This window comes from Lonchura striata, chromosome 6, assembly GCF_046129695.1.
Source record: "Lonchura striata isolate bLonStr1 chromosome 6, bLonStr1.mat, whole genome shotgun sequence".
Lineage (NCBI taxonomy): Eukaryota > Metazoa > Chordata > Aves > Passeriformes > Estrildidae > Lonchura > Lonchura striata.
Window position 1 is genome coordinate 28,178,593 of NC_134608.1, and position 14,105 is coordinate 28,192,697.

Below are 14,105 nucleotides of genomic sequence, written 5' to 3' on the forward strand. Positions count from 1 at the left end.
TTACTTTGGTCAGCCAAAATAGGTAATGAGATTTAAAAATTTCTACTTTCTATCAGAGTGAATGAGTGGTATGTTATCAGTACAACATCACATCATTTTGTAAAGCTATTAATATGAGAAAATTACTTCAGTAGAATAGAGCATGCAAGACCTTGCTTTTCTGTTTCATAGGATCATACAGTACCAAAATATAATGTAAAATTAGATCAGAGCTTTTAAGCAGCAAAAGGCACATTTGTCCATTGACCCTGAGACTAATTCAATTGGTTAGGGCTGGGTGCTAATAACACCAGGGTTGTGCATTCCATCCCAGTACTAACCTTGCACTTAGGAATTGGACTTGATGATCCTTGAGGGTCCTTTGCAACACAGAATATTTTTTGATTCTGTAATTAATTCTGCAATTTCAGGATAAATTAAACTTCCTCAGAATTAACTCAGCTTTATGGTCCTATTTCACAATACTGTGCATATATATATATTTTTTTTTTTTTTTAGATATCAATACAGAGACAACAGTACTGGCACCATTAAGCTTTCATGGAAGGAATACATAAAAGTCCTTTTGTTTATTTTGCTTGACCTTACAACAGATGACCATCTGGATAACTACTGTGCATGGTGCCAAAAACGCTGTTAACCCCTGGAATAAATAAATAAATGTAATTTAAATGAAAATCTTCCAAGAGTGTATAATCATAGGTCTCAGAGTCAAATCTACAAATACAGGTCAAATATTGATTGTCAAGAAGCTTATCTTGCCTAATTGTCTTGTGCTAGGAGGGAGAACACCCCCACTGCTTGATGTTCCTCACTCACTTTATGCTCAGTGCACTTTATGCTCAGTTTTATCTAACTTTTGCCTGACTGAGGAGGTAGGGTGGATGTTTTCTGTCACTGCTATATTATGGGCAGATGATATAAACAGTAATTCAATCTCTGGTCTCATTTTGCTCATCAAGACAGTTCAATTCTCATGATTTCAGCTGGAATAGTGAGTCCTTGAAACCATTGAAAACCAGGCCATAATCTATCTGAACCTTGTCTGCTTCTCTGAAACAATAAAACAAGTTAAAGTCAATGGTGCTGGTTCAGGGATAAACTGCAGCTTTACAAAACTCCAGTATTGTAGCTGAAGGACTAGATGGAATTTATGATCTCAAAGGTCCTTTCCAATCTAGGTGATTCTGTGATTCTGTGAAGTGCTGTAAAACTGTAAAATGTATTAAAATGCATTTGTCTTGATGTCTTTTGCAATTTTACTTGTACTATCCAGTTTTTCCTGTTCATTTTTTTTTTCTGGGAATGGAATTAGCAATTACTGTCCTCTTTGAACACTGCTTTTTCCTGCATTTTTTTGCAGTTCAGTTGGAAAATGCAGTTTTTCAGCAAAAAACTAGTTGTTCCCTTATATTTAATAGAGTAATCTATAAAAAGTAAAGATGTATGGAACGAATTTGTCTTTATTTTGCTTTCACTGTCTAATAATCATAGAATACCTAGTTGGAAGGAACCTCAAGGTTCCTTTCTTCCAACCTTTCTCCCTAAAAAGATGGTGTAGACAAGACGGTCCAGCACCCTGTCTGGCTGAATCTTAACAGTGCCCAATTTCAGGGAACTCATCACTCCCTTGGGAGATTATTCCAGTGGCTGATTGTTGTCTTTGTGGAAATTTTCCCTCTTGTGACCAGCCACAATCTCTCTGGGAGTAACTCATGGCTCCCTCTCAGGCCATCAAATGGGTGCCTCAGTGCCCCTTAACAGAGTCACTATTCTGCCCTATCTGTTGTGTGCTACTGCTGCAGCTTCTCCTTGCACACCTTGCTTGAGGGTGTCTACAGCTGCTGAAGCTTCATATCTGTTTTTGGTTGCAATGCTGGAGGGTGCGGACAGAAGCAGAGTCCTACTTCTGTGGGTAGCACATTTCTCTACACTTTCTAATCTAAGAAAAAACCCCAAGACTCAGAAAAAGCCTCCTAAGGCATTAGATATCAGTTGTCATGAAAACTGTTGTCCCTACTTCAGTCTCAGGGAGCCCACAGATTACTTAGTGACAATACAGTGAAGCTTTTGAAAGATATTTGCTTTCACTGAATGGCACTTCTGAATTTTCTTAAAATCTGTTTCCTTTATGAAGTCTTAAGTTGGTCCATACATATTTGATCTTAGTGGTTTTATTGGTTGTATTGCTTGTTGATAAAAGAATAAAGGCTTTAGACTGCAATCAACTAGTCTTTAATCTCCCTTACTCAACTGTTACAATGTGTTCAATATTGATTAAAGCAGTTTTTATTTCATATTCAAATTCTTTCTTCATGTGAAATCTGTTTTGAAAATGAGCAAAGAAACCAAGCTGCTAGAAACAAACCTGAATTTTCCAGCAAAACTATGATTAGAGAAAGATTTTGTGAAAATCTTACTCCCTGAAAAGCAATTTTTTTTTTGCTCACAAGCTTGAAGTTATTCCTGATATTTCTTCTGACAATATCTCAGATTGTTACTTCTGACTATACATCTTATCATTTGGATACTTGTAATGCATAACTGGAGGGTGGTGGTAAAAAAACCCAACAGTTTTAATCAAGGGAGGATTATAATTTTCTGCAACACCTGTTCCAACCAGATGCCTCTGAATGTGGTTCTCTGAGTTCTCACAAATTGCACAATGAAATATTTTTGAAATGAATGGCCAATCCATTGTAGTTTTGCCAGAGTAAGTCCTGAATAACAAAACAGCAAAAATTTTGAAATATATGTTCAGGCTACTGCAGAAAAAAATAAGAGGACAATCTTGATAAAGAAAAATGAAGCAGTCATTTTGGAAGTCTGAAAATTTTTCTTGCTCTAAGACATTAGAGCAGCTATTCTCACCCATGAGGACTCTCTAGAGAAAGGATTTTATTTATAACTGAGTCCTGCTACTACCTGATTTTTTAGTTTTTAATGATTTTTAATTATTTCTTCCTGAAACTTTCTTCCTAGAGGTATGACTCCCATTGTTTTGTATCTTCATAAATAAAGACTCTGTATCTGGAGAGCAGAAACAGCATACCTGGCTAAAATAAGGATGAAAAGCAGCAGATAATGGAGAGAGCAGAGTGCAGGGTAGATTCTTCTAAAATCTTAGATTTGTGTGATAAAATAACCTCATTCTTTTTTTGTGCCCCCTGTTTATTTCCAGACAGAATACTCCCTTTTAAATTATTTTTTCCTCTCATGGGTCCCCAGGTTTCAGTTTTCCTTTGAAAGACACAATAAAATACCACAGTAGATTTAGCATGGCTTCTGAAGTAATTATGAAGTGCTGCAGGAGGATAACTACAGAGATTGGTTATTTGCTTCAGATACTGGAAAGTTCAGACACTTCAATCTAGTGATCTGAAGTCCCAACAAAAGCTCCAGTGTTATTTCTTGATATAGAAAGGATCTAGGAGAATCTTCTTGATCTTGCTGAGAAAAATTTTACCTGACTTTCCTGAACCTCCTCTGTAAAAGCCTGAATGGGCCAGGAAATTTTAAAGGCTCAGTGTGATCCTTTCTGAAGGATCTTTTGCATTCTAATTGCTTGAGTTGAACTAGCAACACAACCAGACAATGGAAAACAGCTCTGAAGGATTCAATCCTTCTGACAAAAACAAAAAACCCTGCCTTAGACCAAATCTTGAAAATAATTTAGAAAAGTGAACTGAAAGCATCAAAAGTGATGAAAAACACAGCAAAACTATGTGTTTCAAACTTTGTTTATAATGACTTATAGATTTCTAGGGACCGCTGTTCTAATTTAATTTGCTACTTTTATTTTGAAACATTTGGAATTAGTGTGTTTAAAAACATAAATATAATTCTGGACACAACAAAAAGTTAAATAGGAATTACCAGATGACAGGATAGAGATTAGTAATGTTTTAGAAATCTCAGAGTAAATATTCTAGCTTCTGGTACTTGCTATGCAGAGATGACACTGTGCAGCCTGAACAAAAGCAAGGATTTTAAAGAGAAAGCTAGATTTAATCTTATGTAAATCTGATGGAGGTAGCACAGGGTGCTAAGTCAAACGACTGCAGGAAATGAATATTGTGGACACCTTTCAATAGATCTTGATGACAAATGTTTTCATTTAACAATACACTTGTAATTTGCCTGGTAGTACTTTTGCCAAATGTAAAGATGTATGAAATTAGTGGGATAATAATACCATCCTCTGAGACTTGTAATGGAAGAAAGATCTCAGGCACTGTCTTGAAATTCTGAGCAGCAGCAAGGCACTTCTCATGCAGGAGTCGCTTAGGCGTAAAGAGAAATTGCAGCAGGGAGGAATGAAATGAAGGCAAACAGACAGCTAGTACCTGATGCTCTGAGCAAATACAGTGTGTAAGCAGGAGCTTGGCTCTGCAGTGGTACAGCTCAGGAGGCAGGGAAAGCATCGCTGAGCTTTCTGTAGGAAGCTGCAGCGCAGTGCTTTGTTACTCTTGTCACAACCTACTCAGGTGAAGTGAGCCGAGGGGAGCAGGTGCAGCAGGGTGATGGGCCAAGCAAGGAGGCTGTGCCTTGAATACATCATGAGGCATTGAGCAGCTGCCTTTGAGAAACAGCCTTTTCAACAGAAACTTTGAAAGCATTTCTTTCAGAGGCTGTGCTACACAGCTGCCCTTACTCCCATTTTCTGCAGCACAATCAAGAACACATCGTACTGTTGACAGTAGAAATGCCTAAACACTCTAAAAATTACTCATATATATATATATATACATACATATATATATATATATATATATACAGTCACTGTAAGCCCTGTAAATATATATAGTGTAGATTTCATTTATCCCTCTATCATAAGAAGTATTTGTTTTCTCCTCAGTTTTTAAAATTTACCAGAGGAATATTTGGGTGATCAATTATGTCCTAGTTTCCCACAGTTTATGCAGGTTTCTTACTCTACAAAATTAGTAAACCCATAAAACCAGATTGTGAATCTCCTTTCACTGAGAATCAGTTTGTTTTTTTTTTATTAAGGGTCTGTCTCTGTTCAAGGAAATCCTGCTGGGTATCCTTAAGCCCCACTGACTTCAAACCCAGCATATACTCAAGTGTTTTCTTGAACAGAAGCCAACACTGGCTCTAACATGACATCTAATTGCTTACTAGTATGAAAAAATAGTTCACAATCCATCTGAAGTTTCCAGTGGTGATTATTTGACTTTTTGCACTTCCTACAGCAAGGCTTACAGAGCTTGCAAGATCAAGCCCCTTTAGCTATACCATTCTTCTCAGGTCCCTGCTCCTCACAGAGATCAAGGAAGCCAGCTTTAAAGACTTTGAAAGGTACAGCTGCAGTGAACATATCTCCTGATATGAGGATATGTTTTGTTACATAATCTCTTACTACTGTGAAAATTGAAAATACAATATACATTTTCTCCAGCCTAGGAAGGTATGATTTTATTGGTTTAATCCCAATTTAAAGTGAAATGTTTCATGTGAAGGTAGTAATTTGTGATTTAATAATTTTGACTTAATGGTTAATAATGCATTTTGGTTTGTAGCTCTGCCTTTTATAAATGAGAGACAGATCCTTTTTTTTACAGATGGAACTTATTCTGTATATTGCACAAAGTAAGTTTGGGGAGCAAAATTTTCCCTGTATTTTCTTTTCTTGTCTTATTTTGTAAATTAATATGAGGTTAACAAAGATGCTCACAAATTCCCATTTCTAATTATTCAGTTACTAGAATCATTATCTTCCTGTGAGACTAATGAGCTAACAATGCATTGAATTTTCTTCCATTAGATATTTGTGTTGGTGTTTCTGTAGTTTGAGTAAATTCTATTTGGCATCTGTTCAAAACAGACTTACTCCAAAGTATAAATTATATAGGGCTTTGTTTTGTTTTAAGGACTGTTTTCTTTTTTTCTTGTTGCTGTTAAGTCTGTCTGATTTGTAGAAGATTAATGAAATTTAATAGTTTAGTTTTAATATTCTGCCTTCTTTTATGTTATAGCTTGAGAATGTCTATTCAGTGAAGAATTATGGTATGTTTTCTTTTTCTTTGACCAGAAATAGTTAAATATGTATTTTATGGCACTGTTAGGAATTTGAAAGATCAAGGTGGTGTGTGCAATGAGCCAGGTGAAAATTCAGTTTACCTCCAAAGAAGTATTCACTCCTTAGGCTGAGATTTCTACTTGATAGTATGCAAAACTGTGGTTTTTGAAACATAGTCCAAAACCTTTAGAATAGCTGTGCAACTCTTTGACTGAAAGACTAACAGAGCTAGGATTTCCATTAATCCCCTTCGTATGAATGACAGGTTTTGCACACACTGAAGTGACACAGAAACAGATCACAAAGTATGAATGGGTAGTGACACCCTCTCTTTATGCTTGGTTTATCTGTTGGCAAGCACAGCCAGGGAGGTGTTTCACAGAAGGGCTAATGTGACTGAAAATATGTCTTTTTCCAAAACTACTAGTTTGCCAATTAAAATACTTTCTCCTTGCATATATTGATACTTTTTTATACTTTCATTGTCACCACTATAAAGCCTTTGTGTGTTTAGGTATGAATCAATTCCCTTTGATTTCTGTAAGGAAATGATCAAATTAGAGCAGAAAGTACTTTTGAAAATTCCTCATTATTTTGTAACTTGACTTCTTGTGGAAACTATGCAAAGACAAACTCACTTCTATGGATGAGTCTTTTACATTTGAACTTAATGAAGGATTTTCTACATTTTTAGCAGGGTGGTTATAGTGTCAAGGGTAATGGTGTTCTTATTAATTTTTGGTAATATGTGGCCAAGCAGATTAGACAGACCATGTCAGTTTCTTGTCTGAAGAAAAGTTTTCAGACACCCTAGCAAAAAGAAGCACAGATCCCCTGAAAAAAGTTTCAATCAGACCTAGCTCTTTGAATAGGAAATTCACTCAAAGCCAAGTTACTAATGCATGTAAAATGTTTTTTTATTTGTTCTTGAATTGATGAACAGTTTGATTTGCTTTTTCAAGGGGACATATTAGACAAGTATGGTTGTTATAAATATTTTGTCTACAGAACTATAGCAGAATTCATAGCAACACTCAGGACCTACTGAAAGAGCAGAGAAAAAATGATCTTCATAAAAAAACAAGTAAGTACAAATGACAGTATATTTGCAAATATGTCCTTACTGCTTATGAATTCAGAACATATCCAAATTCTGTCTATTTGTTGATTTTATACAATTTTGCATAGGTTCAAAATGGCATTACACTGACTAATTATCTTTAATCAGTACTCTAGCTTTAGTTCTGTCATTTGCTATGTAAATATCATTAATCTTGTCATCAACCTAACACTTTTTTCTTCAGCTACAGAAGGTCACAACTTCAGTTGAAATTGATTCTAATCTTGATTTGGAAGTCTAGTATTTAATATGTATAGAATAGATGTTAGACAAAAAAAGATCTCTAATATTTTCTTTTTTACACACCATTTTGAAATTTAATTTAGGAATTCTAAAACTAATGCTTTTCCCAAATTTCTTGAAAGAAATCCTTCTGAAAAGATGTTTGACTTGATGGTTCATCTCCATGCAAACTACTGTAACAACTATGTTTTCATTTAAATATACAGGGAAGAAGAAAGTAATCCTCCTTATGTCTTTTCCTCTGCCAACAGTAATGACTCGGCATTTCCCACCACCTGGGAAATGGCAAAACAAAATTCTCTCTTCAGTCTGCCTTTAGATGCTTTATTACCAAATGCCCAAGAAACTACTGGGTGAAATCTCACAAATTTTATAAGAAAATGGTGGCAGGAAGAAGATCTGTGTTAGTGCTATTGAGTACAATACATTTCAGCAATCATTGTGTTAATTTCTGGTAGGTCACTTTCCTATCATAGTTGCTTCATTTTACAGAAAAAATAGTTACGGTATTTGAAGAAAGGAAAGATCTAATGAAATTGTTGCTACAGCTTTGTTAAAGTACTAAGTAGATTAAATTACATTGCCATATATAGTATTAAACTGACATTAGATTTAATCTTAGCTAAAAGGCCAGGGAGAATAGGGTGCTTGAAGTGAAACTCCAAATAAAGAAATATATTATTCTCATTTTGATAAAATTAATTTTATTCCTTCTGTCTTTATATAGAAATATGTAACTATGCAACAGTGAGCACAACTGCAGCTAATATTTGTGTGACCTTCAATATTATGGTAATTTATTTAAATGTTCTTTGTTAATTAAACTATTTCACATAAAAGGCAACTAACTTTTACCAATTAATTATATCTTTGAAATTTTGGAGTGATCAATTATCATAATCAACAAACATTACAGAAATAAAATAACAAATGAGTTTGAAATGCCAAGTGGCCTGTTTTTGGCTTGTTTTTTAGTTCTAATTTACAGGAATAACTATTTTTAAAATGAAAACAAATTTATGTGTTGTTCAGTTCTACATAAAATAATAATAGAATCTTCAATAACAAGGAAAGTATTTTCAAAAATCTTACCCACTACAAGTTTCATAAAGTGTGTGCAATACTGTCATGGTTAGGTACTCTCCAGTTTAGCACTCCCACTAAAAAGACCACCTGTCACTCCCATCTCTACTTTCAACAGGAGATACAAAAAGCATGGATCAGGGGTTGAGATAAGGATGATTTACTTGAAATAGCAATGAGATAAGAAAAAGAAGAGTAACAGCAACAATATTAATAACAAGAGCTATAAAACAAATAAAAAAATTAACACATAAAGTAAAATTCCAGACTGTTCCACCCAGAAGGAGCAACCTTCCCTGTGGAAGCCAGAGTCCCTTCCTCCCAGCCCTGCAATGATATAAGGTGTCATAGAATAACACCTGGACCCTGGCCACGCCCATTCACCCACACCCCCTCCTGGCTACTGAAAAAAATTTACCCTGTTGAGGCTGAAATCAGACAGCTACATATCTAATGGTTAGGGGAATGTTCCACCTTTACAGCTGTCAAGAACTCTCTGAGATTACTATTAGGTGACTTGAATGAAGCTTCTTGATGGTTTGCCTCAAACAAGGAAAAAACCCCATGTCCTGGTTTGTAAGATAAGCTTGTATTCTATTTGCCATCTGTTGGAGGTTGGGCAGGTTTGTTATCTCTTCCAAGAACAATGGTTTGCTCCGAAGAGGTAATGGTTTGTTAATGGGCCATTGACTGACTCACTGCAGGCCTGGTAACATTACACCATCCCATTGTGAGATGCTCCACCCAGAGGGGGAAGCCAAGCACTCTTGTATTGTATAAAGGGGTAGCTTTTGGGGAGACAGAGCAGCTCTCTCTCTCTTTGCGGGATTTCCCAGAGAAGCAGCTCCTTCAGCGGGATTCCCAGAGGAGCAGCTCCTTCGGTGGGATTCCCAGAGAAGTGGCCCCTTCGCTGGATTCCGGAAGACCGGCCCAACTGCCACCAGATCTTCAGAGAAAACTATACCTTCTAAATATCACCACTTCAGCTGCAATTCATCAGCCACTGCAAGAGGACAGCTGTCATTTTAACTGGACTGCTACCAACACCCCGAATCCTCAGGGTGTTAGGTTGTGGACTTTATCACTAGTTCTGTTTGTACCAATTGCATTTGCCTTTTTAAATTGTTATTTAGTTTCTCCTAGTAAAGAACTGTTACTCCCATTCCCATATCTTTGCCTGAGAGACTTTTAATTTAAAAATCCTGGTAATTCGGAGGGAGGGGGTTTACCTTCTCCATTGCACAGGAGGCTTTTGCCCTCCTTCACAGACTCCTGTCTTGTCAAACCAAGACACCCCAGAAATATTTGTCTATTCAGTATGTTCAAAAGTGAACAACTGTTGCAAGCTAAAGGTAACAATATATGATCAAAATATGAAAAATATCAGAAAATGCTCTGTTGCCTTAAGACATTCAATGTTTTTCAATAGTTAGACAACTTGTTGGATAGTTTTTATTACATCCCAAATACTTCAAAACAAGTTTTGAAGGAATTTAAGAGTCTCAAAATTTTATTGGCAATGGATTTCAACAGCATAAACTTTTTTTTTTTTATTTATTTATTTTTTTAGCAGCCACAGGATAAAATACAGTAGCTATTTTTTTCATTGTCTATGCTGTCACTGTCATGGAGCACATTCCAGAACGAGAGAAGAGGGAAATAACAGTCCACTGATGAACAATTACAACATGCCTAGTTAGAAGTCTGCAAATGGGTGCAAAAATCTGGAAGGTCTGGTTAATCTTATGCAAAACCTAACCATGAGGTGCCCAACCATGTGCTCTAGATAGCACGAGGTAGGAAAATAGATTTTCATTTTTTAGGAAAAACTGTGACAGTCCTTCCCTTCCCTTCCCTTCCCTTCCCTTCCCTTCCCTTCCCTTCCCTTCCCTTCCCTTCCCTTCCCTTCCCTTCCCTTCCCTTCCCTTCCCTTCCCTTCCCTTCCCTTCCCTTCCCTTCCCTTCCCTTCCCTTCCCTTCCCTTCCCTTCCCTTCCCTTCCCTTCCCTTCCCTTCCCTTCCCTTCCCTTCCCTTCCCTTCCCTTCCCTTCCCTTCCCTTCCCTTCCCTTCCCTTCCCTCCCACTTTACTTGCACTTCTTTTTTTGCACTTCTTATCTTCACAAAATAGAGCTCAAAATTTAATGCATAACAGATTCTCTAATTTTTTTTTCCCTCTACAGTGCCATCCATCGTCATATTTCTGACTACTTTACAGGTTGAACAGACAAGGTCAACAGGATCCCTCTGAGGAATTAAGTTTTCTTAGTGAGAATGTTTGGGAGATCTTGTATTTGTACTTGGAAACTGTAGATGTTGGAAGATTGCAAAGGCAATACCAAGAGTGGTGATGTGTAATGTGTAATGTTATGTGTTTGAGTTTCTTTTCAAGTATGTGTGGAGGGACACATTTAAAGAAAAATAAGTATAAAATTTACTCAGTATTTTAAGTGTGTTTTTATGGATATTTTTCTTTTTGAAAAGCTGTAATGTTAAATTTTTGACTAAGAATAGAACAGCCATCTAGGTCCCACTCTGGATGAAGAATATGACATTTTGTGTTTATAGTTTGATGATGACAAGGAAGCAGAGCTGACATGACCATGACTGATGAAATAAAATGCATTATTCAAACACCTCCAAAATTTGAAAAACTTTTAAATGGCAAGAATTTTAGAATCAAAAGGAGGTATGCAGAGTGCACAGTGAGTATGACATTGCAGCTACTTTATGATCAAGAGGTTCTAGCTAGTAGCCATTGTAGGCTAATCCTTACATTAATTAAAAAAGAAGTAAAATCTTGTCAAATAAGCAAAACCACGAAAGAGAGCTGCCTAACACTTAGCTCACTTCTTGAAATTAAATATTGTGGCTCAAGATCCCTTTTTTTAAACACAGATTTTTGTGGGTGATCAATGAAGGCTGAGTGCTTTGATCATGTCCTCTTTACTGTGCCCACTCTTCATGTCAGAGATGAAGGGCAGGGAATTGTTATGCTTTGGCAGTTCTGTGCCACCCCAAGTTGCTCCTATTCAGGGAAATGCCCTGACTGGATGTTTAAGCTGACTTCTACCCTCATTTACATCAACACAAAAAATACCAGAGATTCTGGTGTCAGAGTCTTTTTCTCCTTCAAATGGAAAATCAAACAGCATGACTGAACTTGGAAGACTGAGCAAGCAGCTTCATCTGAATAAAGAAGGACAAAAAGGGAAGAGAAAGTAGTTGATGCAAAAGCATGTTTTTGTATTTGTGCTTTGCACTTTGACTCCAGTGGAACCAGATATCCTTCTGAGCCTGACCTGGGAAAAATAGTCCCTATGTCATGTGTCCTATAAAAGGCTCAGCAAAGCCTTCCATTGCTCTGAAAGTGTAGCATTTTAAATAAATTGCTTTTCAATTGAAAGGAGGGCTAAGGCATTCAGACACTTCTCTGGTTCTTAAATATTCTTTGTGGGCAGTTATTTTTATATAAATATATTTAGTAGCTTACACATATTAATGTTTTTTTTAAATGTAAGGGTATGTGATTTTATATGTTCATTGTTATATTATTTTATTGTTTTATTTATATACATAATTTTATGTATCTTTCTATGTATCTACATTTGTATTTATTTCTTCCTTTACATAAAAACAATAAAGAAACCACTCTAATTGGATTGTAGTCAGAAGTTACAATGTTCAAATACTAATGAAGAGGTTATTTCTTGCCCTGCCCCTGCAGACATTTCATCTTTTTAAGATGAAAACACATATCTTTCCAGATCATCCAAAAAAGATTAACTGAGTGAATGAGAAAATATCTGAAAGAAAAGGCATATTAAAAAAGCTGATTTTTGCTGGTTTGATTTTATTTTTATCTTTAAATAAAAATATCTGCATGATACATTTTTTTGTTCTTTTTATCTGCCGACTGAAAGTGACAGAAAACTTTCCAAGTTATTAGAAAATATTTATTTTTTGAACTGAATAAATGTACATTTTTTATTTTCAGGAGGTTATTACTGGTCTGATGATACCTGGTATATTTGGAAGACTGGTGTAAAATGTAACCCCTGCACAGCCATTCATCTGTCCTCTCTAAGGTGACCAACATGACGACTGGACCGTGCTGTTGCAGAAGGGCTGGGTTCCTCAGCTACCTGCTTCCCTCTTCTCAATGAGCCATTTCACAACTGCTCAAAAGGAGTAGAGGACATGCCAGCTTTCATTTTCAGGGCCAGTTTACTCAATCTGACCTTCAATACCCAACATATATTAGAAAAATTCAAAGTCTGGTGCAGTGGCTACCTGCCACGGCCATGAGTGGATGAAATTTGCCGGCTAGCACTCCTCGTATAGGGCCGAGTGGCCACCACGAGAGTGGGCACTCCAGGGGAATGGCCTCTTCCACCCTGGTAGTGCTGAGTGCTGAGGCGTGGGTTACACAGCTCTGATAGCCAAACACAGTATTTTTGAGTGGGTTATAGCTACTTAAATATGGAGTGGGCAGTCAGGGGTGTAAACCTGCCTCGTCCAATGGGACTAAACCAAAAGGGGAGTACACAGATCATAATAACCAATAATAGCATGGCAGGGGTGGGCACAATCTCAAAGAACAAATAGACAAGCCAAACTGGGGTGATGGACACAGAAACTTCTCGAATAAACTGGGGGTGGTTACAGGATTGAAAGCTGGGGGGTGTTAGCAAACTCTGAGTGGCAGAACCAAACAAGGAAAGAGCAGGGATTGAGGAGATTGACAGATAACTGGGGAGCCACGTGGTGGGAATTTTTGGGGTAAACAACTTGAGCTAAACCAACTGTGAGAGAAAGAAATGGGGGAGTGCAAGGAGCATACCATTCTAACCTAACTAACATTAATAAAATAACTAACTCAATCAAACCCTTATGAATATAAAAACACACCACAACAGTCTGGGCTTTCACCAGTACTGCTGATGTTATCATGCAGAACTCATGCTGTCAGCTCTTTAGCTCATGCCTTTTCTGAAGCTGCTCCTCTTTCTCCTTTAAAAGGTTTCTTCTGTAAATGGGAGGAAAAAGACAAATTGCCCTTGGAATGGTGGAAAAAATAAGGTCTGGCTTCCTTGAAGACTTTTTCAGGATGCCAAGTCTATGTTTGAAAATGATGCATTGTAAGAGTTGTTTCATGCTAGGATGAGAGCATCCCAACAAGATGTGGTTGTCATAGCTCAGCTTTGTGCAGCTATTGGAAATAAGTTTGGAAATAAAGAACCAGTCAAGATTTTCTCAACTCCTTCAACAAAATTGCTAAAAGCAGACTACATTTCAGCCAAAGGGAAACAAAAACAAATTAAAGAAGGACAGAGAGGGAAACCGAGTAGATACTAAAGAACTACTTCTATACACCTTCTTCTATGGGCTGGATCTTTTTTCCCCTGTCTAGTTTTATAAACTGAGTGGATCTGTATAATCAGGTCAAGTACCTTAAAGCTTTTACCTTAAGCTTTTACAATCCTTTGCACACTCTAGAAGTGAGTGTAACAAGGTCTACTCAGGTATAGATTATATTTTCTTCATCTCCTCAGTTCTTTTGATACTCTTATCAAATGCTGACAGCTCTGTGTTTTCTCTATTCTAATCAAATCTACAA

The 14,105-nt window shown here is 36.7% G+C and overlaps 1 long non-coding RNA gene across 2 annotated transcripts in view; it reads left to right on the forward strand.

The window, feature by feature from the left end:
- The window catches only part of LOC116183733 (uncharacterized), a 186,131-nt gene extending 173,989 nt beyond the window's left edge, over positions 1-12,142 (forward strand). The window contains exons 11-14 of one of the 2 annotated variants that reach the window (XR_013340159.1): positions 7,052-7,127; positions 8,134-8,198; positions 10,060-10,285; positions 10,669-12,142. This is a non-coding gene — a long non-coding RNA (uncharacterized LOC116183733). Of the gene's footprint in view, positions 1-5,999; positions 6,031-7,051; positions 9,660-10,059; positions 10,286-10,668 lie in introns of those variants that run through there. The other variant, XR_013340161.1, reaches the window with a different exon arrangement.
- Positions 12,143-14,105: the final 1,963 nt, after the last annotated feature.